This window comes from Cyrtonyx montezumae, unplaced genomic scaffold (genome assembly GCF_038088225.1).
Source record: "Cyrtonyx montezumae isolate F1298 unplaced genomic scaffold, pur_monq_1.0 scaffold_2, whole genome shotgun sequence".
Classification (NCBI taxonomy): domain Eukaryota; kingdom Metazoa; phylum Chordata; class Aves; order Galliformes; family Odontophoridae; genus Cyrtonyx; species Cyrtonyx montezumae.
In genome coordinates this window covers 17,111,119-17,133,670 of record NW_027071936.1, presented here as the reverse complement: position 1 = coordinate 17,133,670, position 22,552 = coordinate 17,111,119, and positions in this window count along the sequence as shown.

Below are 22,552 nucleotides of genomic sequence, written 5' to 3'. Positions count from 1 at the left end.
TCACAGGTGAAATGAGTAACAATGTGTACTTCCTCCACAGAATGATAAATGCATAAATTAATGTGTGCTTAAATATTTTGGTAGCGGAGCACTGGGTAAGAACCAGTAAGATTGTTTTCTTCGTCTCTTTTCTTCTCAAGCTTTCATTTTTATCTTTGTCTTCCCACTCATGCACCAAGACTGATATGTCTACAGCTGCCTAAAGCTGATGTGGTGATCAGTGGAAATAAGGCCCTATCCAGTAGAAGTATGAAATTCTTTAAGCTGAGGTTAAACTCGAGAAAGAACTAACGGAAATTGTTGGTCCAAAATGGTATGCTGATTCCCCAGTCTGTGCAGTGATTTCCCAATCCATACCCTGCACATACAAGATAAAGAATCATGAGCTGACTTTATAATCGTGTTGAAGCTGACCAGATTTAGGTTGCAGGCAGAATAGAAATAACTGTCACAGATGCAAGTACTCCACAGCTCTTTGCACTCTTTCGTAGCAGAACAGATTGGGGGAGTATATCACATAAATTCTTCTCATCTACTTTGATGAAAATTTTCAGACTTGAGCTCAACCCAGCATTCTTGTGCCTGAGAGAACGAGATTTGCTTTAAGTTTCCCGTGTTCCTCACATAGGTAGGGAACATTCATTCTGTCCATTCCTGTGGTTCTGATGGAGAGGCAATAGATCTCCAACAGAGGAACACTAGCAAACTAAAGAAAGGGTAATTAATGATGTATGTGTTTGCCTATGGCCTTGGTCACTGCTGAGGTGCATGTGCTTCATCTATTCACAAATGCTCAGAGTTGCTGTGTATGCTTCCAGAGCAATGTTCTTATGCTCCCTGCTCATGGCAGTCCTATGCTTAAGAGCCCTGAGCAGAAAAGCCTTGAGATAGCGAGATTCTGACTTTGAATGATGCTTCTGAACTGTTTTTAGTCAAAGACAATCTTAAGACCAAAACCAGGAATGCTTTTCAAATAACAGAGATTTCTCTGAGAAGTAGAGATTATCTGTACTGAAGTAGAGATCTATTGTCTAGTAAAAAACCACATTCTGCCAATGCAGAATGGCAATTATGCCTCTCTCTTGAAATCTTATCATTAGTCAGGGTAGGAATGATTTCAGCTAAGGAGCACATCCTTTCACAATGCTCAACTAACAGTACATAAAGCTACATGGCCAGTTTGTTTTTTATCTCCTGCTTTAGTTTAACAATAACGTAACATGTGACTCCCTTAGTTGGCAGACTGCTGTTTCTATTGCTGACATCTCTTACTTTTACTCCTGCAGACTGAAGCTTATTTAATTAAACTTTTCAACTTCAGTAAAAAGTTTAGAAAAAAAAAAATAAAGATAGTGTTCATGGGGAGAAAAAGGAATTCTCTTAAAGTTAGCTTCATTAACTACTGGGCTATTAGTGTGAGGGTCACTTTGCCCAAACTGAAATAACTGGATCTCCCTAATTGCATTTTTTTATTTTTTAAATTATTTCTTATTTCAAACATGTTATGCTTGTTAGTGATTTAATATGTCTGGAAGCACACATTAATTATACCTGGCAGCTAATTGTAGGAAAGTTATGGTGATCAATGTTTGTGCTGGTTTTTTTAATGTCTACCTTTAGTTTACATACTTGGAACAGTTCCCTCCCAATCATGAATAAATATTTACTGCTTATACATTTCCATGCAAATTGGATTAATTTTAGCATATTCATGGAAGAAGAAGATCACTGCCTACCCTCAATATTAAGTCAGCTGAACAAGCAAAGTTGTTTTTTTTTTTTTTTTTTTCCCCTGCTTAAGTAGTGAATGAACTAGATAGAAAATTGAGCCCAGGTTTGCTGATCCCAAATGGTTTGGGGGCATCCAGTGCATTTGGATGGATGGATGTAAAGGCAATCAAAGAACTGACCAGGAAAGTGACTCCTCCTGAGGCCGTAACCTTGACGAAATTCAGTTAAGTACTGCTCAGCTAAATGCGATGGTAATTGGATAAACAGGGTGGCAAATGTTTGATTTTTTGGATATGGACAGAACTTAGGATGTGACTATATGTTTTTCTCTAAATAGCAACTTATGCAGTCTTCATATCCTCTCTATCCCCACTGAACTGCATTGCATCCTGTGGTGTTAAAGTACTGCAGCCTTCATACCATAGACTCTCCTTTCTCCCCATTCAGTTAGCTATCATTTCAGATGTGCTACAAGGAAATAGTCCTCTGGATACGTATGAAAAGGGGGAAGGTAACTTTATTTGCCTAGCATTTTGTGTCATGCTTGTTTACAGTGCTACATCCTGATTTAATCTGAGAGTGAAGTTGTATCTTTTCAGGGGATGGCTTCTCTTTTTCCAGTTCTTCTGACAATAGGGGTGGGATGTCCCTCACTGAAAACTACAAAGTTGAGAAATCCTCATCTGTGCATTTGTCAGCTGAACTGAACTGTACTGTAGAATAAGCCTTGAAGTGAAAAGCCTTTTTAGTCAGAGATGTGACCCTGTCAGCTTTTTTGGTAGACTAATCAGTTGTAGGAACGCTTTTCCTTTTGAGACAGCAAGTTGCTGAGGGCTTGTGCATTGTTCGTGTGCTGTAATACAGTATCAGGAACAAGATGGAAACAAAGGCCCAGGATTCAGACAGTGCTATAGCTTGAGAGCCATTAACCAGCACTGTAAGCTTTGCACTCCAGAGACTTAAAGTTTTTGACACATTGGGCTGTTCTGATTGGGAAAGGAACCATATTGTAATAGCTTTTGGGTGTTGAGCACTTTGACAACAAAGTCAGTGTGCACATGAGATTTATGGATCTAATTCTGGGCATCAGTTTGAAAATCTCAGCCAAGATGCAGAAACCACCTGAGAAAATACCAGGATTTTGTATAACCAGTCTGACTTAACTTTTCAATGGTTATGACAATTGGATACAAACTGTATTTGCTGGCTTCCTGATGTCTTAGAGGATACCAAATCTCTAGGCCAGTGGAAGAAAGGAAAGAAACAGATACACGGTTTTATTTTGAGTTCCTTAGACTTCATCTTTGACACCACCAGATTAATAGCAACATGTAGCAGAAGTTCAGTTCTCCTCCAACTGGGGGATGGGAGGTGGGGAGTGGAATGCTGCTGGAGTCTTAAAGGATAGGTAGATACAGTCTGAATGATGTTGCACAACAAAGCAGTCACCATATCCTCTCTTCCAGACTCAAGCCCCAAAACAGTAAATCTGGCATCCCTCTATACGCGTGTGACCGACCTGTCGCATCTATGTGATGTGCTCCATTATATCCCAGACACACTCCAGGAGGCTTAGGCACCTCCTATGATGTCTACACTTCTGAACTCCTTGGGTGCATCAGATTTGCGTGATGCAGAGTCAATTTCTGCATGGTTGGTGGCCATTTGTCTGGGATTTCCAGATGTTCCAGCTGCTAATTGTCTGGAAATCCAGTGGAATGCTACCCAAAGCAGTTGAGTTGGCAGGCTTGAAGTGTCTTTTACATGTCTAATTAATGTACTGTGCATGTAAAATGTCTTCCTGTGCAAAGAGAGCCAAGAGGGAAAAGTATGAATTACTAACAAAGGCAGCTAGAAACTCAGCTCTTTGTCAGCCTTGAAGGCCTTTGTTTTTGTATTTCTTACATTAATGCTCTTATTCTACCAATATGCAATTATAAATACTCAACATATGTGTGTACTTGTATTCACATGATATGTTTCACATTTTTCATTTTTATTGTGTAATTTTAAATTTAGTTGCTGTTTTTATGCCATACTATTCCTTGTCATGGAGGTGTTTAGATTTTGTCTTGTCAGGCCTTTTGGCCACTCATAATCTCAGATTGAGGAAATTTGTCACATCTACATGCCTGCAAAGAGTATGCATTTTTTTCCAAAGCTGCTTTCCCTAGGACAAAATTTTAGATTAGAGGCTGAAGGTATGGTATTATGTCTATGTGCTATTTACAAGGGATGATTTGCTAATAATGATATGCTGTTACTTAGTAGTTTTTTGCAGTTATTTGTCTACCTGTTCCTGTAATCTTGCATGTTTAGGTGTATAGTAGTTAGACTCTGTTTCTCTTCTGCTTTATGCTAGGTGACACAGTATTGACTTGAAAAAACACAGAAGACCCTCATTAATCACCTGTGCAGGTGACACCAGGCTGGAAGAACTAAGGATTATGAAGATAAGGTAGGAGAAAGTTAACATTTTAAATTAATATGCAATCAGTAGAGGAAAGAGCATAAGAGGATAAATACTAAGGCTATGAAGACAGAATGGGAGACTGCCTGGGAAACTCTAAGTACATAACAGTGGAAATTTTCTGGATAGACAGCAAAAAACAACTGTGTTTAACATCGTCCATTTGACTTAATGACATCCTTTTAAGATGTTAACCATTGTTAGATTTATTACCAAAGCAACTTAAAGTACAGAGGATGTCATAGCAAATACAATCGGGAATTCTCTGCAGCAAGAACTGGAATAATTATTTCTGGTGCCTTTTGTTTGTAGGCCATTGTGAGATTCTGACATTTAGAAAAGAGAAAAAGAGTGAATCAACCCTATGCACCAAAGCTCTCAAAGTGGCACTGAGAGGTGGTGATTAGTGTAACATCACAGTTCTACTTTTTTTCATTATTTGTAGTAGCAAAGCATTTAATTAGGGAATTTGAGTTTAAAGTAAGTGAAGTGAAACTGCTCCTAATGGCAACCTCACCACAGTTTTCTGGATGGTTCCCAATTGTTATGTTACCACATGCTCAGCGTACCTTTTTTATTTTTGATTTTTATTTTATTTTACTTTATTCAGTCTAGAATGCAAATGCTCTTAAAAAAAAATAAAAGACAAATCTAGAACTTCAGTCAGTTTATATAGCTGCAGCAATGCAGGCCCAGAACAGGAACAGCACAGTGAGACATGACCACTACGTGTTCAGTACAGATAAAGCCTGGTGTGGAATTTTTCTTTTAAAAGTGTTTCTGAAATATTCCAAATGCTGGAATGTTGGATCTTTGAAAGTAAAAAAACACAGGTCAGGTGATACTGTGATCTTTTCTTTTTCTTTTTCCTGAAAATTCTACTTTAAAAGAACTGCAACTAACAAGAGAAAACAGATGACTGTATTTCCTACAGCACACATTCATGCACATGGCTCCCATAAAAGACAGCAAAGCTTTATCATTGGCTGAAAATGAAGGAAGTGGGCATGTGAAAATGCAACTAGAAATCTTACCCTTTATTATTCTGGAAGTGCTTCTTTGTATTTCAAAGTAGCTGTATTCATGGGATGTGTTTAGTAAGGGTACATTTATAATTTTGCTGTGAGAAGTCTAGAAAGGGTAATCTATACACCTCAAAGTAAAAATTTAAAAAAGTGAGATCTTTCTGAAGTGCAGTTAAAATGGTAAGGTAAAACTTCATTTTATGAAGAAACTTTTAAAGAGAGAGATTTTTAAAGAGTTAGCATCTGTAAATAGTGCTGAAATGGACATTTTCAACCACGTCGCTTCCTAGTGCTCAGTCGTGAGCCTCTTCTGTCTTCTACAGTGGTCTGCATATGTGAACAAAAATTGTGCCCTGTCTTTTAGATGACTATAAATATGTTGTTGAAAAGACGTTGTAAATATTAGGAAGAATCATATTTTCTGTTGCACTTATTATTTTATGGTCTACTGTACATTTAGAGTTTGTAAGCAAACAAATGATTTCTTAATATGCTGGTGCTGAAAATTAATTCTGGAACAGAAAGTGAAGCGTTCCTTTCTCTCTTTGCCTTTCTCTTCTGTTGCTCTAAACGAAGGAGGGAAAAGTAAAAATGTTTGGTTTTGTGAATTTATTCTGAAGGAATTGAAAGTTCTCAGTAAAACCAGCTACTACAGAGAAATGTCAGCCACGTTTCTCTGTCCTTTTGCAGTAGAGAGTTTTCATCCTGTGATCCCTGGTGTAGATCACTAGAGCTTGCTGATGTTAATGGCTGTTAGATGCTGGCATCCCCTGCTAGTGCAGCCAGCAGCTATTAGTGTTTGCCTGGTGAGCTCTTCCTATTGACAGCCAGCTTTCAGATAAGCCTGCTCTAGTCCCTGGGCTGGAGGACTATAGGGTGAGCACCCACAGTGGGAAGTTTGTTGTCATTCGGGGAGGTCACTTCTGCAACTGTGAGGGTTAGCAAGTTGTTCTGGAGCAGGGAAGAGAGGGTCTCACAAATAAAGGGACTCTTAAGATGTGGGAGCCAAAAGAAGACATAGTGTACCACAATGTTCATAACAAAATCTGGCAGGTAGGTTCACAGGAATGGTTGGCTGAAGCTAGGAAAAAAGTGTCTACTTTCTGCTGAGACAAAAAGAAAGAAACTGTTCAGCCTTTCTCAGGCTGAGGTAAAAATGGTGTCTTTTAACGCTTGCCATCTTCTGTCTCTGTATATGAACGATGGCTTTCTACATAGGAATTCTTGTCTCCCTCCATTTTGGCATGTTGTTAAGTGGTATTTGCTCCCAAGTGATGATGTGTGTGCTCCTGAAGCTGACTGCATTAGCTGAGCTGTTACTGAGGAGGAGGGGATTGTTTAATTCCACCAGCAAGGGAGCTGTAGCATGCTTCTGACTTTGCTTTGCTATTTTTCGTAAAACAAATGTGTGCTTTCCAATTGATATACCTGCCCATCAGATAGGATCTGCCAGGCCTGGACTTGATCCATTGTTCTACCAACAGTATAGTCAATTCAGTAGCTAATGCACACGTAAGATGAAAGCTGAAAATAAACACCTCTGCCAGATGCAGTATATGTTTTAGTGTTCTGCCAGCTAGCAAAGGACCATTCTTCAGAGTATTCTAGTCAGAAGTTGTAGGAGTTACCACAATATTTCTCAGTACCAAGGGTCAGGTCTTTTAATCTCCCATGACAATAAAACTACATTTGCCCCAGAGAGAACAAAGGGACATCATTTTCCCCCAGTAAATGTGTTTTCAAATGGGTAGAGTTCAACTTGTTGGCATCTAAATGCACAGCAGAAATAAAATTAAAATTTTAATATCTAATGTTAAAAGAACATGAATGAAGAAAAAAACAAAAGCAGGCAAAAATAAAGTAACTATCAAACGGGAAGTACTTAAGGCTAGACTTATGAGATGTTTCAAAGCATGAATTGTAATAGGTGTTTAAAATATGACTGTTCCTTTATTCTCAGCATGTGGGTTCTACTTTGAATATGGAACAAGAATTTAACCTTTTTTCAGAAGCTGCATTCTTAACAAATTATTCTTAAAACGGAACTGTTTAATGAAACTGCTTTTTAAGTGCTCTATAAACCCATGCATTATTAACGTTAAACCATACATAATACAATATAACACTCTGCAAGGTAACAATAGTCTGCTAACTCATCCAGATACAGTTCTTTACTACTTTTACTTTAGAACATAATGGGCTAGGCATTGTCTTTGCTGGAGATCGGTGACAAGCATAAAGTACAATTATACTGGCAGAATCTCAGCTCTGGGAAGTTCATGGTGTTTTGCAGAAGGCAGGTGGGCGAGCAAGGAGTACACTGCAGGGCAGATTGCACAGCTGTAAGATGCGGAATTCCCCTCAGAAGGATCGGCATGTCTTTGAAAATAAACTCACCACTGAAATAAAAGAGATTTCTGATGCAGAGAAAGAAAATGGGGTTTGATTAGTTTCAAATTAACTCTTTTTGAGTTTGTTTTGCCTTCATCTTCCTCTCTTTTCCTCTTTCCCATCACCTTTTTCCCCCCAATTTGGTTTCCAAGAGAGAATACAGTGGATGTTGTCATCTTTAAAAGGTTTTATGAGTCTGTTGCAATAAATTCCTCTGTGCAGCCTGCTTTACTGTAAAAAGCACTGTGAGCTGGGTGCATCAGGACCATTAGATTCAGGAAGCACCATGCATTCATTGATTATTTTCTCATTAGAATGCTTGCAATAGATTTCTGTGACTATTTTTCACAGTGGTGGTTGGTGTCAACACAATGAACAAATTAGGAAGAATGGCTGCATGGCATTTGATGCTCCAGTGCTCTTAAGGGTTTGCAGCACCTGCCAAGATCACTGCATAAATGCTATGTAGTGTACTTTATCGTTAATTCATTGGCTGCATGAATGAAGATACTGAGATTTTAGTGCCATGTTTCTTCCCTTATATTTTGAACTTATCATTCTCAACTGTTCATATGCTAGTTTAAACCTGAGCATATTCCCTTTACAATGAAAGTGCTTTAGCTTTCTGCTGTCAGAAGCTGCTGTAAATGGGAAGTAGCAAAGTAAAGCCATATGGGAACCAATAAGCTGCTGAACATCTTCAGAAATTCTTGTTTCATTTTGCAATATCAGAGCTTTCTTTCCTCTTGTTGATCAATGTGAATAGTTTCTGGAAGTGGAAGTCAGCCAAAAAAAATATTCCACTTTTGAATCTGATAAAAACGTTGTTATCATATCTAGCTCCAAATAAAACTCTTACTCTTTAAGCAGTTCCTGAAAAACACTAATTAATTTCGGTTTGAATAATACCCTCAAACTATTAAAGCTGCCAACTGAAAAAGGAACAGATAATTAGGAGATGACAACAGACAGCACAAAGCCAACAGAGGAAAAATTGGAACACAGCTAGACAGCAACACTGGCCATCCAATCCATTAACAGCCTCCTGTAATTACGTTTTGCTTTTGCATTAAACTGCTATAAACACGAGAAGACATTATGGAAGTTTTAATCTCCAAGAAAAGAAATCTCCTCCTGTCTAACAGCACGCAGCACACGCACAAATATGACTTCAATTAGCACTACTGTAAATTTTAATTTAGCACTTGGTAGGAGCATTCAGCAATGTATATTTGAAATAGGGGCTGATGCTCCACTTAGGACATTCTGTACTATTATCCCATTGATCCATTGATCTCCTGAGTCGTATCTGTGGGATGTTCAGGAGGGGGAGGATTTAGGAATGTAGAGATCATGAAAAATCACAGTTTTTTTTTTTCTTTCTTCTTGGAGTGTTCTGCCCCTGTTTCTTTAGCTGGACTTTGCTAAAGACACCGAGGTGTCACCATCAGCTGCAGTGCCTGGGGTGTGAGCTGTCCTGGGTCTGTGCCACTCCAGGACGATCTCCACTCTTGCACGTTCTCCAGTCAAGCTTTAGTATCCAGCTCCATCCTGGTGCTCCTGGTTCCTCTTTCTTGCAGGATTACCTGCTGTGGGTGGCACACGGCTTTATTTCTACCAGTCAGCTATGATACCAGTGTGAGTTTGGGTTAGCACATTGCAGCACCACCGACTGCTGTTGGTTGTGGTTTCAAGTAATTCCCTGGTGGCAGTGCTTATTTGTGTTTAAACTGCAGATACCCGTGTTTATACAATTTACATTGTTTAAAATGTCGCTATTATTTGTTTTTAAAAGAATTCTGCTAGATTTGGCACAGCGTATCCTGTGATTTACTGTACAGCACTGTGCTATTCCATTTTAGTGAGAATCTTGAAACAGGGCCCTGTGTTTTTTTTTCCCCTCTTGCTGTTTGTTCTGCTCTTTAATTACATTCATATCAACTACTTTGAAGATAATGAGACTGTTGGGATATGTAAAAGAGAATCTTGTATTGATTTCAGTCCTAATATCTTATCTTTGCATCTTTCCCTTTCTGCATGTAATGTGTTCTGACTGAGTCACATTTGCTCACATGTTGTGATGGGTGCAAGATCTTCATAGGGCTTTATTGTGCAACCCAAAAATAAAAGGAAATAGTTAAATACAAAATCCAGTTCTGCCCTCTCATTTTCTCATCAATTGTGCTATGCAAAGAATATAATTTAATGAAGTTGCTTCGTTCCTTATACACCCTAAGTTATCAAAAATATTTTTTTCCTTTTTCATTTTTTCTTTTTTTTTTTTTCTATAAGCAGTCCTTTTCCTGACTTCTTTTTTATGCTGATTTGAAGGGTAGAGATCTTCTAAAACCAACTGCTCACATATCTGTTTTGGTATCTGGAAAATAATTTTCTAAGTGTAGCTAAGCCATCAGATTTCACATGTATTTTCATATATATATATATATGTGTGTGTGTGTGTGTGTTTTGGTTTTTTTTTTCAACCAAACTCAGTAACTAGTCGCTTTGTGGTTTTAGAGCTCTTTTCTGAACTTCAATCCTCCATACAAGCTAAAGTTTCAGTGTGCAGCTACCAGGTGGAAATCATAGAATCACAGGGGTTGGAAGGGACCTCAAGAGATCATCGAGTCCAACCCCCCTGCCAAAGCAGGTTCCCTACACCAGGTCGCACAGGTAGACGTCCAGGTGGGTCTTGAATATCTCCAGAGAAGAAGATTCCACAACCCCCCTGTGCAGCTGTGCCAGTGCTCCCTCATCATAAAGAAGTTCTTGCGCACATTCGTGCAGAACCTCCTGTGCTGCAGTTTCTGTCCATTCCCCCTTGTCCTGTCTCCACACACTGCTGAAAAGAGTCTGGCCTCGCCACTTTGTCCCCCACACCTCAAATATTTATAAATCTGGATCAGGTCCCCTCTCAGTCTTCCTTTCTCAAGGCTAAAGAGACCCGGTTCACTTAGCCTTTCTCCATAGGGGAGATCCTCCAGGCCCTTCACCATCTTTGCAGCCCTCCGCTGGACTCTTTCCAAGAGATCCCTGTCTTTTTTATGCTGGGGAGCCCAGAACTGGACACAGTTCTCCAGATAATCACAGGAGAAATGTTACTGAATACCTAAGTTTTTGCTCTGTTTCAAGTGCTTTTTCTGAAGTTTGTTTGGCAGCCCAGAACCTCCGGGGCCCAGGATTAGCAAGTATCCATTTTGCTCCTCAGCCTGATGGACCAATTGGAGTCAGTAAAAGCTTTTGCATATTTTTAAATGGAAGTCTTAGTGTGCTGTCTTCCAGTGTTACAAGTCTGTTACCTGCATACTCACATTTTAGAAGACTGTCTACTTACCTTCTAGCTTTGTCCCATTTTTAAGATAGTTTGGAGCCATTTGAGAAATCTGTGCTGGTGGCAGCAAAACATCCCAATGTTTAGCTTGGTTCAAGTTTGCATGGCATCACCAAATTCATCAAGGAGTCTCATTAAAATATAACCCCGGCAACAAAATTTTATCCTGTTTCCTAACAGAAGGTTGAATTTGTTTGGGATACAATCCTGCATCATGAGTTCTTTTGGTTAGTGCTGAGTCTGAAACGTGTAATGATGTCAGAGGCCATGTTTTACTTGTAATATTTTGTGCTGCACAGTTTACTACAAGGCTTAATGCATCTTCATAAGTGATTAACTTGAATTATCTGTGATAGAAACTTCTTGATCTTGTTATATATATACATTTGCTAGAGTTTAGTATGAGAATTAAAATGCAGCAATGGGGCTTACAGAGTTCACTCCTTGCCATCAGGGTGCTGCAGGGTTACCAGGACCCATGTATAGAGTAGTATAAGAAAAATCAAGAGGTGACACAGCTGTTAGTCTGTCGGTCTCTAGGCTTGTGCCTTTGGGGATGAGCATTGAGTTTCCTGTTTGTAGCCTAGCCAGTTCCAGGAATGATCCTAGCAACAAATCATCTCCAAAGTTCATCTCATATCAAGATGCTGCAGCTACCAGCCCTGGATGTCTGAGTTTCTGGTCTACACCTGGAAGGAAGAAGCTGCTGACTTGCAGCTGAGTCAGGTAATGGTTGCAAGTTTCCATTGCTGCCAATTTACCAAGCACTGTGCAGCTGCTGCCTCTGTGCGATAGAAACATGCCTTTGGAGTTTAGGATACAATACAGGATATGACATAGATGTATGTTCTGGTCAGAAAGGGATGGAAACAACGTAGAGTGGGATGGTGAAAAAGGAAGGGTAGAAGATGCAGAAGAGAAACATCTTGTTTTTTGGCTACACATGAAGGGTTTGGATGAAGGCTATAGACTTCAAAGTGAAGGACATTTTAGGTACATAAAGGTAACCCCTAGATGTCTGCAGGTTCTTTACCATGTACATAAATATGATCCCTTCAAAGTTGTGATTTAGCAGAAAGTCAAAGGTCTCCTTTCTGATTTTTTTTCCCCTCATTGTCTCCCCCATTATCTTCAATGAGAAGAGACTATAAAAGTGCTATAGAAACATTACTGTATATTAGTGTTTCACAGCCAAATCATTCCCCACAGTTTTTCTACAGCATAGTACTGTGTCTTCAGTGTAAGCTCTATGATAAGTCGCATGTATAAAACCAGACTGGAAATGAGGACAGCTCTTTTCCACACTGCATTCTTTGGCCAAGTAGATCCCTTGAAAGGTCACTTTGCTGTTCTCTGGTTCCCTTGCTCCCCTGTAAAATGATATTTCCCTTATTAGGAAAGCTCTTTGAGATCTCTTGGTAAAAATCTCTACAGCAAGACTTAAATATTATTTTATTATATTCATTCACACACTCACTGAGCATGTATTTGGGCGATATAATGTTTTAATAATTTCCATTACTTCAGATTTCTGTTAAATCACTGTAGATTCTAGAAGTCTTCATTCTTCTATTCACTAGAAAAAATCTGCTCTTCATATTCCTATGTAAAAATAAACACCATTCATTTATTTTTATTTAAAATAAGATTATGCCTACTACAATTCCATCTCTAAAAAGTGCTTTGGCATATCCTTGAAGAAAGCACTTATCTAATCCATTAATCTTTTCCTAAATTCAGGTCTTTCCTACACCTTTATATAGTAAAAATATATTTTAACACAGAAGTGAAATTCCCTAAGTACAAAGCCTTGTTTTATTCCGTAGAATTACATTGTCAGGCAATGACAGAATAAAATTTCCCCAGATAGACAGAAATACTGCATTGGCCCAATTTATATCTATTCTAAAATATGGATTTTAAGTGTCATTAATCATATTTTTGTTATGAAGTGGCAGGAAGCTGGCCTAAAAGTCTAAAGTAAAATGTACTTCATTGTCACGGGGAAATCTACTCACCACCTGAACTACTTAGAATTTTGATTCCTATATAACGAATATGAGGCACTTCAGGCAAGAAAAATTATGACATAATTGGCAAAAGTCCCATCTCCAGATGGAGGAACTTCTAAGACCGACACATTAGCCTCACATAATTTATGTTATGGGAGAAATAAAATAACTGAACCCCCTCTGATTACTCCATCCAGAAGCAAGATTTAAGCAGGCATGTTCTCTGAATTAAAACCAAATTCTTCCCTGAAGTCTTTAACAAATTTAGAATAATATGTTATGAAAGATACACAAAGGGCAATTGCTGCAATTAAGTCTAAGCTATAGGACCCAAGAGCACTTTGCAGAGTCTTTATAGATTTGCTCCTGCAACTATATCCTAGAGATTTATATGCCCTACTCTTCCAATAGAAGTGCCTACGAGACTTTATTTACAACACTTCCAAGCAGCAGAAGAGGATTATGTTTTAGAAGGGGAATGGCAGGACAAAATAACAAAGGAGCTTGTTATATAGAGGGAATTGAACCTGTACATCAAATACTACGCTGCTTTTCCCATTAGGGAACAGCTGTTCTGGATGATGCAGAAGTTTGGATGTCTAAGACTAGGCTGATAATGTACAGTAACACAGACTGCTTACAAAGCGAGGTAGCTGGATGTACCTGTGCAAAATATGATGTTTGCTAACTTTGAAGGTGGCATGAAGGAGGTATACTTGAGCTAGGAAGGAGTTTTTAACAGTCTTGTAATGATATGTTCCATTCTCATGCACCATCTTTTGGGGATTGTTTGAAAAATGTCAGTGTTCACTTTACTTCCTGTCTTTGATTCCCCTTGATCACAGAGATTACAATCTGCAGAGGAAGAAGCAGGAGTGTGACGCCATTGTGGGTTGGGAAGCATTTTTGATAAGGGTGTTTTTTCTAATCCAATGTTCTTAGTAAATGCTGTACTTGTTTTGGTTCAAGACAGTCACTGAAGAAGACTGTTAAACATTTCCCACCAGCCCTGCATATCCCCAAACAACAATGCTAATGCCTTGCATACTTAGGTAATAGGGTGTATTTCTCTGGTAATTGTTAAATAAGGGCTTAGCTAATTTGTTAGCTAATTTAAAAGAGAATTAAGTTAATAGCTTGCCTTGAGAGCAACACGTGTAAACCCATGCAGATATAAAAAGAGATCCGTTCTTTCAACATTTGCTTTGGCTTACAGTAAGTGTCAATATTGGAGGGCTTCCCCTCCACGAAAGTTCCCCCATAGCCTACTGTTTGCCTACCGCCAACATGGCAGTCTTGTTGTTGGATACAGTCATTAGAGTTTAAGAAAAAATTACCTTGTTCCTGCTCACTGGCCTCTGAAGTATCAACTGCTTGAATATATTTATGACCTTCCAAACTAAAGGTGTGACATGCTTTGTCTGCAAAGTGGCAGGGAGCTGGCATTCTGCCTAACTTTCTCTCTATTCCCAGCTTTTATGTGGTAAGGAGATTTATGGGTTTTGTGTTGTTGTTATTTTTCCCCTAATCTGTGCTCTTACCTGAAGTGTGACGCTTTGGATTGGGGAGTAGGAGGAGTTAATGAGATGGCTTTGGTGTGCCCCATTCTGGTAACCTTCACAGCAGCCATAAATTGCCGACTTGTCTGCAGCCATCGTAGCATGACTGTGTCCCTGCAACACAGGAGCTACAGTGTTCAGCCACACAAATGTTCCCATATTCTCTCTCTGACATTGAGTTTGATGTGAAAAATTCAGGTGTTTTGAATTCCAAGGGAATTTTGAACACACCATCAGCTAGTTCCAGTGCTGGGATAGGGAGTGTAGATGAAGGTAGAGCCAAGATCTTCCTGGTCAGATCCAAGTGAGAGGATGAGGCAAAGAGGAGGAGAGGGCACTCCTCCTAATAATGGGATTTAAACAACTACATTGGGAAACATCTGTGATTCTAACAGCCAGTTCTACTCAATTGTACTGAACTGCCTCCAGTAATCTTTGGCAAACACCTCTACAATTTCATTAGTAGGATAAATAGGTAGCAGAGATACCTTTTTTCTAATCCCACAATTTAGAATTTTTCATATGCTCTAAAACTTGGATGTTTTATACTCCCTACAGCAGCCTGTGTTTTTTAGTAATCATATTTTAGTTCTTCCTGTTGTAAGAGCCACACATCTCTCTAGTTTATTTAGAAACGGCATTTAGTTCTTGACATATTAGAGAGTAATGTTGAGAGATAGGAAACTGTGTTCTTTTAGGAATCCTACTGATGCAGAAGCTTCTAAAGCTAAGGTTTACTTCACTGATGGCTAGCCATTGTGAGCCCTACTTACGTTATCTCTTATCTCCTTTCTACTTCAGAAATTTTCTTTTCATAAGATAATACAGAAAAAAGATCTGTGAAAAGTATGAGCTAATGACCCGGCTGATCAGGTCTTCTGAACATTCGATCTGTGTTGTCATATAATGCCAGCCTTGATGATATGGTAACATCCAAGGGTCCAATCCAATTAATATTCCAGTATAGACTTCATGAAAGGTCCTGCACTGTTGGAGAATGATTCATTCAGTGTGGCTTTGAAGAAAATGCTCCCTGTTCGTAGAAGTAAACTGTGGTGTGAAACAGTGATTATCTTTCCTAAATTCTGATATTCCAATATCTGAACATCAGGCCTTCAGTTATAAAGTGTGTTTCTATCTGGGAATAATTATCAGCAATATGAGCTAGATAGAAATCTAAGGAGCACGCAGGTTGTTTACATTGCAGAACAGACTGGAGTTCCAGCAGTTATCCAGATACATCTTGTCCAGTGAGTGGATTCACACTGTAAGTGGCACTTGTCTCTGTGGTGTGAAGAGAAGAGCATGAGAACCTTGCAAGGTTGTTTATACCTCTTGTAAAGAGTAATATAATGTGACAAAGGTGGATGATACACACCAAGATCTTAGCTGCAGCCCAGAGAGATAGACCTCTCTTACTGCATTTGATACAAATGCAAGTTTGTATTTGAATGGAGAAACATGCCAGCCATGGTCTGAGAGTGCATGTGCACTCTGGCAGTGATTTTCTGCAGTGTCTGTAGCATGGAGTGTTATTGCGGGTTGCTCTTTTATTCGTGCTAATCAGGTCAGCTTTGTGCAATTCCCAAAAGATACAGTGACTCATGCATTTGTGTTTTCACTGTGGCTCAATTTAAGATGAATTGGAGTATAATTCTCCTAATTGTTACCTTCTTCAGAGACATTAAAGCCTGGATGGGATTAGTGCCTGGTACAAATATCACTGCTGTCTACAGAAACCTTCATATTGACTTTTTGAATGGAGCTTTTACTATCTGTGTTCCTGCAGTGCTTTTTTTGTACTTTTTTCCACTGCTTATAGTGCTAAGCTGGGAATGCATACACGGAAAACTACCATGAGACCTCTTGTGAGCCTCATTAAGGCAAGAGAGATTAGTGAGACTGATCAACTGAATTGTAAACATCTCCTATGCCCACTCCCCTCCCCACAAAAATTTTATTACATAATTTCATAATTTTACATTCAGTTTTGGGCAATTGACCTGTTTATTCTTGTTATTGTCTGTTGTACGCTTTTCTTTTAAAGTATAAACTGTTTTACTTCATCTAAATTTAATAATAATGTAGTTTTAATTATGGTAAAAATAGCATATTTTTTGTACGTTAAAAAGTAAACGTACACACAGTAGAGAGAAAGAAAGAGTACAAGGGATGCTGAAAGTCAGTTCTGCATGTGAACTTGTTTGTTCTGTTCTGGAGGTTTTGGAGAACAAAAAAAAAGCTGCTCCTTCAGGAAAGGGGTCAAACCTATTTCATTCAGAAGTTTGAAATGAGTCATGTATTGTCTGTACTCCTCTGCATACAAAAGGCCCAGGAGGAAGTAAATCTACACAGTATGTTCACGGTGCTTCTACAACATGTTATTTCTTCAGAAGATTTGTACAAATATTAATTCATTAAGATGATTGCCTTGCCAAAGTCACTTGACCCTTTGCTTTCAGGTCTAGAGCTGATGTAGTTATTGAATTAAAATATTAAACACTCAGATTAAAAACAAAAACAATCAAACCAAACAAGAACACCACAGAAATAATGATCAGAGGGCCATCAGCCAGCAGGAAGAAGATATAGGTGAGATTTATAGAGCCACTAGAACCACTGGAAACTGTGCACGGTTACTCTGACAGCAAGTAAGAGGAGTTAGAAAGAAGAGAGAATGGAAAATGATTTCCTGTCTGATCTCTGAGATGGTACTAATAACCCTCTTTTATTTCCATGTGTCCAGTTCTGTTAGGAATTCTGTTCAAAGCACACAGCTGGCAACAGCTGTCTTGAGTATGCAGTGTCTATTTTAGTGTTTTTAACAGTGTGGTGTCTTAAGTTAAACACATTTCATATTGAATGTGTTGGGGTTTTTTTTGTATGCAGGCTATGAAGAGTAGTTAGCAAACAGTCATTCTGTTAAGATGCTATGATATTGTTGTTGTCCTTCTCCATGCTGTCTAGTGTTGTATTGCACTAGATGTGGCCAAAATGAGAACAAAACCATAGTCTGTACACAAAAGGCATAAGCAAAGAGCTAAACTGTAGGCTGAGAAAAAAAGAGTAGAATGATAACCTTGTGGCAGTTGTCAGCTCTTTCAACAAGACTTGCCTTGTTAGCTCAAACACTGATGTTAAATTGCTGCAGTTTTCTGTAGGAGTTTTAGATATGAATGCTCATACCCTCAACACACATTATGTTGAAGGTCTTTGTCTCCCTGCACCAGCCCCAAGCTCTCTGCAGTGCAGGAAGCAATAGTGGCTCCTTCAGTAGTTGGCTGTGCCAACAAATAAGAGGACTCTGGTGCTGGCCCATGTGGTCAGGGCTAATTTGCAGCTTAGTGACTCCTAATAGCCTTGCCAACACCCTGAGCTCGGCTCCCCATCTTCCTGGGGCGGGGAGGAGGAACGCTCTGATCTCAGAGCAGCCCTCAGGAAACGGCAGAATAGAGGCACAGAGGCCTCTGTGCATTTCCATGTTAGAGAAGTGTTAAGAAATCAATCCCTCCACCCAGATGAATGGAGCCATTCATTCCAGCGGGGTGTGGGTGGGGAGAGGCTGGGATCTAAAAGACCTGCCAGATTTTCTAGATGCCCTAGGCTATTCCTACAGCATGTTGGACTGCCCTAGCCAGCCTCTTCCCTGGCAGGGAGGTAAGGGCAGTGCATCCCTAGTTTGCTGCCTCGATGGCTCTGGCTGCTCTCTCCCTGCCCCTCTAATTACAGCAATACTGGCTTTTCTGCTTCCACCCATCCTGGCTGTGCCTGCATCCCGGACACCCTACTCGACCTTTTAGCCTTTGTCTCCTTTCCCTCGCCCCCTCACTTGACTTACAAGCCCAGAGCAGCACTCCCACTTGCTGAAAGAGTCTTGCCCCTGTTTTCTCAAAACACTGCTCCTTCTCTGATCCGCTTTCTCTCTTGCTACTCCATTTCTTTCAACAAAGCATATTTACCCTCTGCCCCTTGCCTCACCCTGCCCTCTTGAGACCTTCAATCCATTAATGTCTATCACTTTTTTGTCACTCTCAGCATCTTCTCTCTGCTGTCTGCTCTCTTAAGTGACCTTAGTTATTGCTTTCCTTCCCTTCACTCTTTCCTTGATCTTCAGCTCTTTCTTCACTGACTCCTCAGAAAATCTGCCCCATGAACCCATTCAGCCCAGCTTCATGACAATAGCTATCACCACTCTGTGCCTGTCATCTTCCCTATTTGTTTTGCTTCTTCCTCTCTGTGTGTACTCTAGCAATCGCTTCAACACAGGGAACACTTTCCTTGAATTGTCCTGTCACCCAGCTCTCCTTCAGATCCTTTTCTGAAATGTTCTTGTAGCTTGATACAAGAATACCCTCACTGTTCTTTCAAATGGCTTTTTATGTTTTATGAAGTCTGCTCTCCTTTTCTTCTCTTAAACAGGACAAAGAATCTATACTCTCCTTCTAGGCAACACAGTCTCCACTGTTTTCTAGTTTGTTGGTATGACCATGTACAAATGCTGGATGGAGCAAGAGGCTTCTTTACCTGAGTGGTGCTGGGATACAGCTCTGGCCTGTAGGTCTGCCCCAGGTCGACAGCATGGGAGACTACCTCTTGTCAACCGTGTAGCTTCGAACACTCTGGCCACCCACTTTTTGTATTTAGCATTGCTTATAGTTTGCATTTACTCTGCTATATTTGCCATGCTTGAACTTCCCTGTCTCTTTACAGTAGGAACTCTTCTGATTTATTAAGTGTCTCCTTGTCTGAGGCAGGCACCAGGTACCAATTCAATTTTATTTCCCCTAAAACAAAGTTATGTAGGATCTATATACCTTGGATTTGCTTGGAAAACTGAGATTTTATGAGTGCTATTTCCCAAAGAGAGTTATCATTAAATTTCAACCTGGAGTATTTAATTCTTTTCTCCTTTCTAAGAAAACTGTTCACAAATCTTTACAGCAAAGGGACTGAATTGCATTCCTCACAGAAAGAGTGTTCCTAGCTGAAGAATTGTTACAGTATTTGGCAGGATCGTTTATCTGAGCTGGCATGAAAAAATAAATAATATTAAATGATTTTTTTGACACAATCATGAATTTGAAAATAATTCTTACTTTACCACTACTGAGACTGGAAAAGCGAACAGCTAGAAATAATGCTGATTACAGGGACTGCAAAATAAGCTGTAGAGCTCCAAGAGGAAGTCTTGATTAAAGACAGCATTAAGCTCCAAGGAAAATGGAGACTTGGAAAAATCTTTCAGAATTGTAACTTGAGAATGTTTGTCTTTATGGAAGGGAAGGAAGATGGATGATGCTTGAGCTGTGCCTGAAATAAAAATGCCTTTATCCTTTCCTTCTGACTAAAGCTTTTAAAATTTTACTGAAATACTCCGATTGTGCTTAAACTTGTATTTGCAAAAAAGGAAAGTTGTCAATCCAGGAAATGAGAAACCTCTAAACTAGCAAAATCTGTTGAATAAACCATGTGAAACTAGTTTCTAAGCAAGGAAGCTTAAATATTTCCCCTTTCATGGTCACTCCTGATGGAGATGCTGGTCAAGCTCTTCCTCATTTGAGGCTCTTTTCTAGTTGTGGCTCTTTCTGTGGCATCATTCCATCTGCTCTTCTCCTTGATGTGGAATAACTTGAGAAGTTGGAAATAACTATTGGTATAGTTCCATGTAGCCTGGAAAGGTTATGCACCTATGCTCATTTTAGGTTTTCCTGAATAACCTGGCATTCTGGCATTCCTTACACTTGACATTAACCATTGGAGTTCTGTTTCTTGCTTGAACTGCTTCGGTGCGTACCTCAGCCAGCCTTATGCTGTTCTTGTCTCTGTTTCGTACTTTATGTTTTCTTCCATACATGTATCCATGAAAAGAAAAATTGCTGCAGACAGTAAATATGTGATATCTCATTCTTGATAGACCTCGCTGCCTCTTTATGAGGTGATTAAAGGGTCTGCCCTCCCTTTTTTCTTTGTAGGCCTTTTTGGCACTGCTGGCCCCAGCCAGGAAGACCACTGAGAGTCTTCTCTGTAGGACACTTCAAGGCCCAAACCACAGTAGTTTCACTTTGAGTGAGCCAAGGCTCCCCAGTGCCCTGTAAGGAGACCACCTTCCACTCCCTCCAGCCTGCCACACTGTAGCATAGACATAAAATTGTAGTACAGCAAAGAATAAGAGACTCTGCATTAACTGTAAAATATATAGATTGTAACTCTCCACTTTCCAAATTAGTATTTTTACAAGAAAATAACTCCAAAACTCATGTGGCCTTGTAAAAATTCTTTTTGTATATTGTATAAAGCAGACAGAACTGGAGAGAGAATCAAAAGTAGGTATATTTAGGTGCCGGTAAGTATCAGGTTAAATGGAGTAATTACAGTGATCCAGACAATGATGATATTGCTTATGCTTTGATCAGTACCTCTTAATCTCTTCTGTGATAAATTTAAAAGATTTGTCGTCTTCATTTCCAGCTACTGGGGTTGGATCCAGTCTGGTGCCCAGATGACTGCTAAGTCTGGTGTCCTGTCAACTTTAAGGAAGTTTAGCTGCAAGAGTACTTTGCTGTAACAGTCTAGGGTGTAGAAAAACAACACAGACTTTGGATGTATTTCATTTTGATCTCTGGAGATCCAACAGGTTAGTCATGACTGTGAGTGTGGCCAGTTTGTAGGGAAATTGCCCCACATGGTGATTGTATATCTGATGTCCAGATCAACTCAGTGGCATCAAAGAGATATCTGAAAGGAAACGAGAAAGGAAGTGAATCTGAAAACAGCTTAGAAACTTGTACACAACATCTGAAAAGGTTTGACCCCCTTATGAACTGCTGACAGTTTTGTCACTGCTGTCTGTGTGTGAGCCACCAGAAAAAAAAGTGGACGAAAGCAAAAAACTAAGACCAAAGCAGAAAACAGTTTGCTTAGGTCTAATGAACTGAGCATACCATAAACTGACCAGAATGACACATACTTAAGTAATGTAGTAGATTAGTAGGCAGATTGTCAGCCTTCCATTTTAGTAACTTTAGTGACATTGGTGCATCAGTGCTTTAAGGATTTTGTTCCCAGATACTAATATGGCAGTAGTTACATGGGATCTCTTTCATGATGCCGAATGAAGAACAGCAAACTCTTACCGATCTTGAAAGGCAGGCATTAGCTGGACTGTAGAGTTTAAAGGAACTAAGGACTGAAAAAAACCCAAATTATTTGTCTGTGGCTGGTATAAAAGACAAATCTTATATATTTGGCCAATGCTTAAGGAGTTACAGGTGAAAGGAGAAACATAAGTATTATTCAGAACTTCAAATATATGTATTTCTAGGAGAAAACGGGCTAGTTAGAATCCTTAGGCATTGATTCCCACTCTTAATACTGTAAGACTTCCTGTATTACTTGGACCATGAAGTGGCCATGCAGCAATGCTCTCTCTTGAAATCATGTCAAATTGATCTAATTTCCTCTTAGGACCATACAACAAGTGTTGTAAGAAGAACAGTAACTTTAGAAAGGTGTTTGACGTTCTTGGAGTCATAGATTCCATTGCCTTAAAATGACATTGTGAAACAACAGGGCAAAAGCCCTATTGTTCTCAGGGGAATGACGACCATTTCCCTGCAAATGGAAGAATATGTAAAGTGCAACTGAGATTTGAGATGAGTTTTGTTCTGCTTGGTGGTTTTCATTACTAATGGCAGGCAGATGGGCAATGGAATGGGGAGAGCTCTTACTGTAATTACAGCAATCCAGAGAGGGAGAGCAAGTGCTTCAGAGGTGAGCTTCAGAGTCCAAATGATCTTGAGGAAGGTCTGAAAGAGGCAGGATGCTCTTCCACAGCAGCAAGGTACAGCCTCAGGAGTAGTTGGCTGAAGGAAGATGATGGGAGGAACTGAGTAGGAAGCAGTTTTCTAAGAGGCTTGTACTTCATGCTCTGCAAGTACATGGGTGGCTAACTCCCTTCAGAGGGAGTTTAGCATGGTTAAACGTGGTTACCTGTGCATGCTGTAGCTGCTTTGGTCTGCGTTCTCCAAAGTATG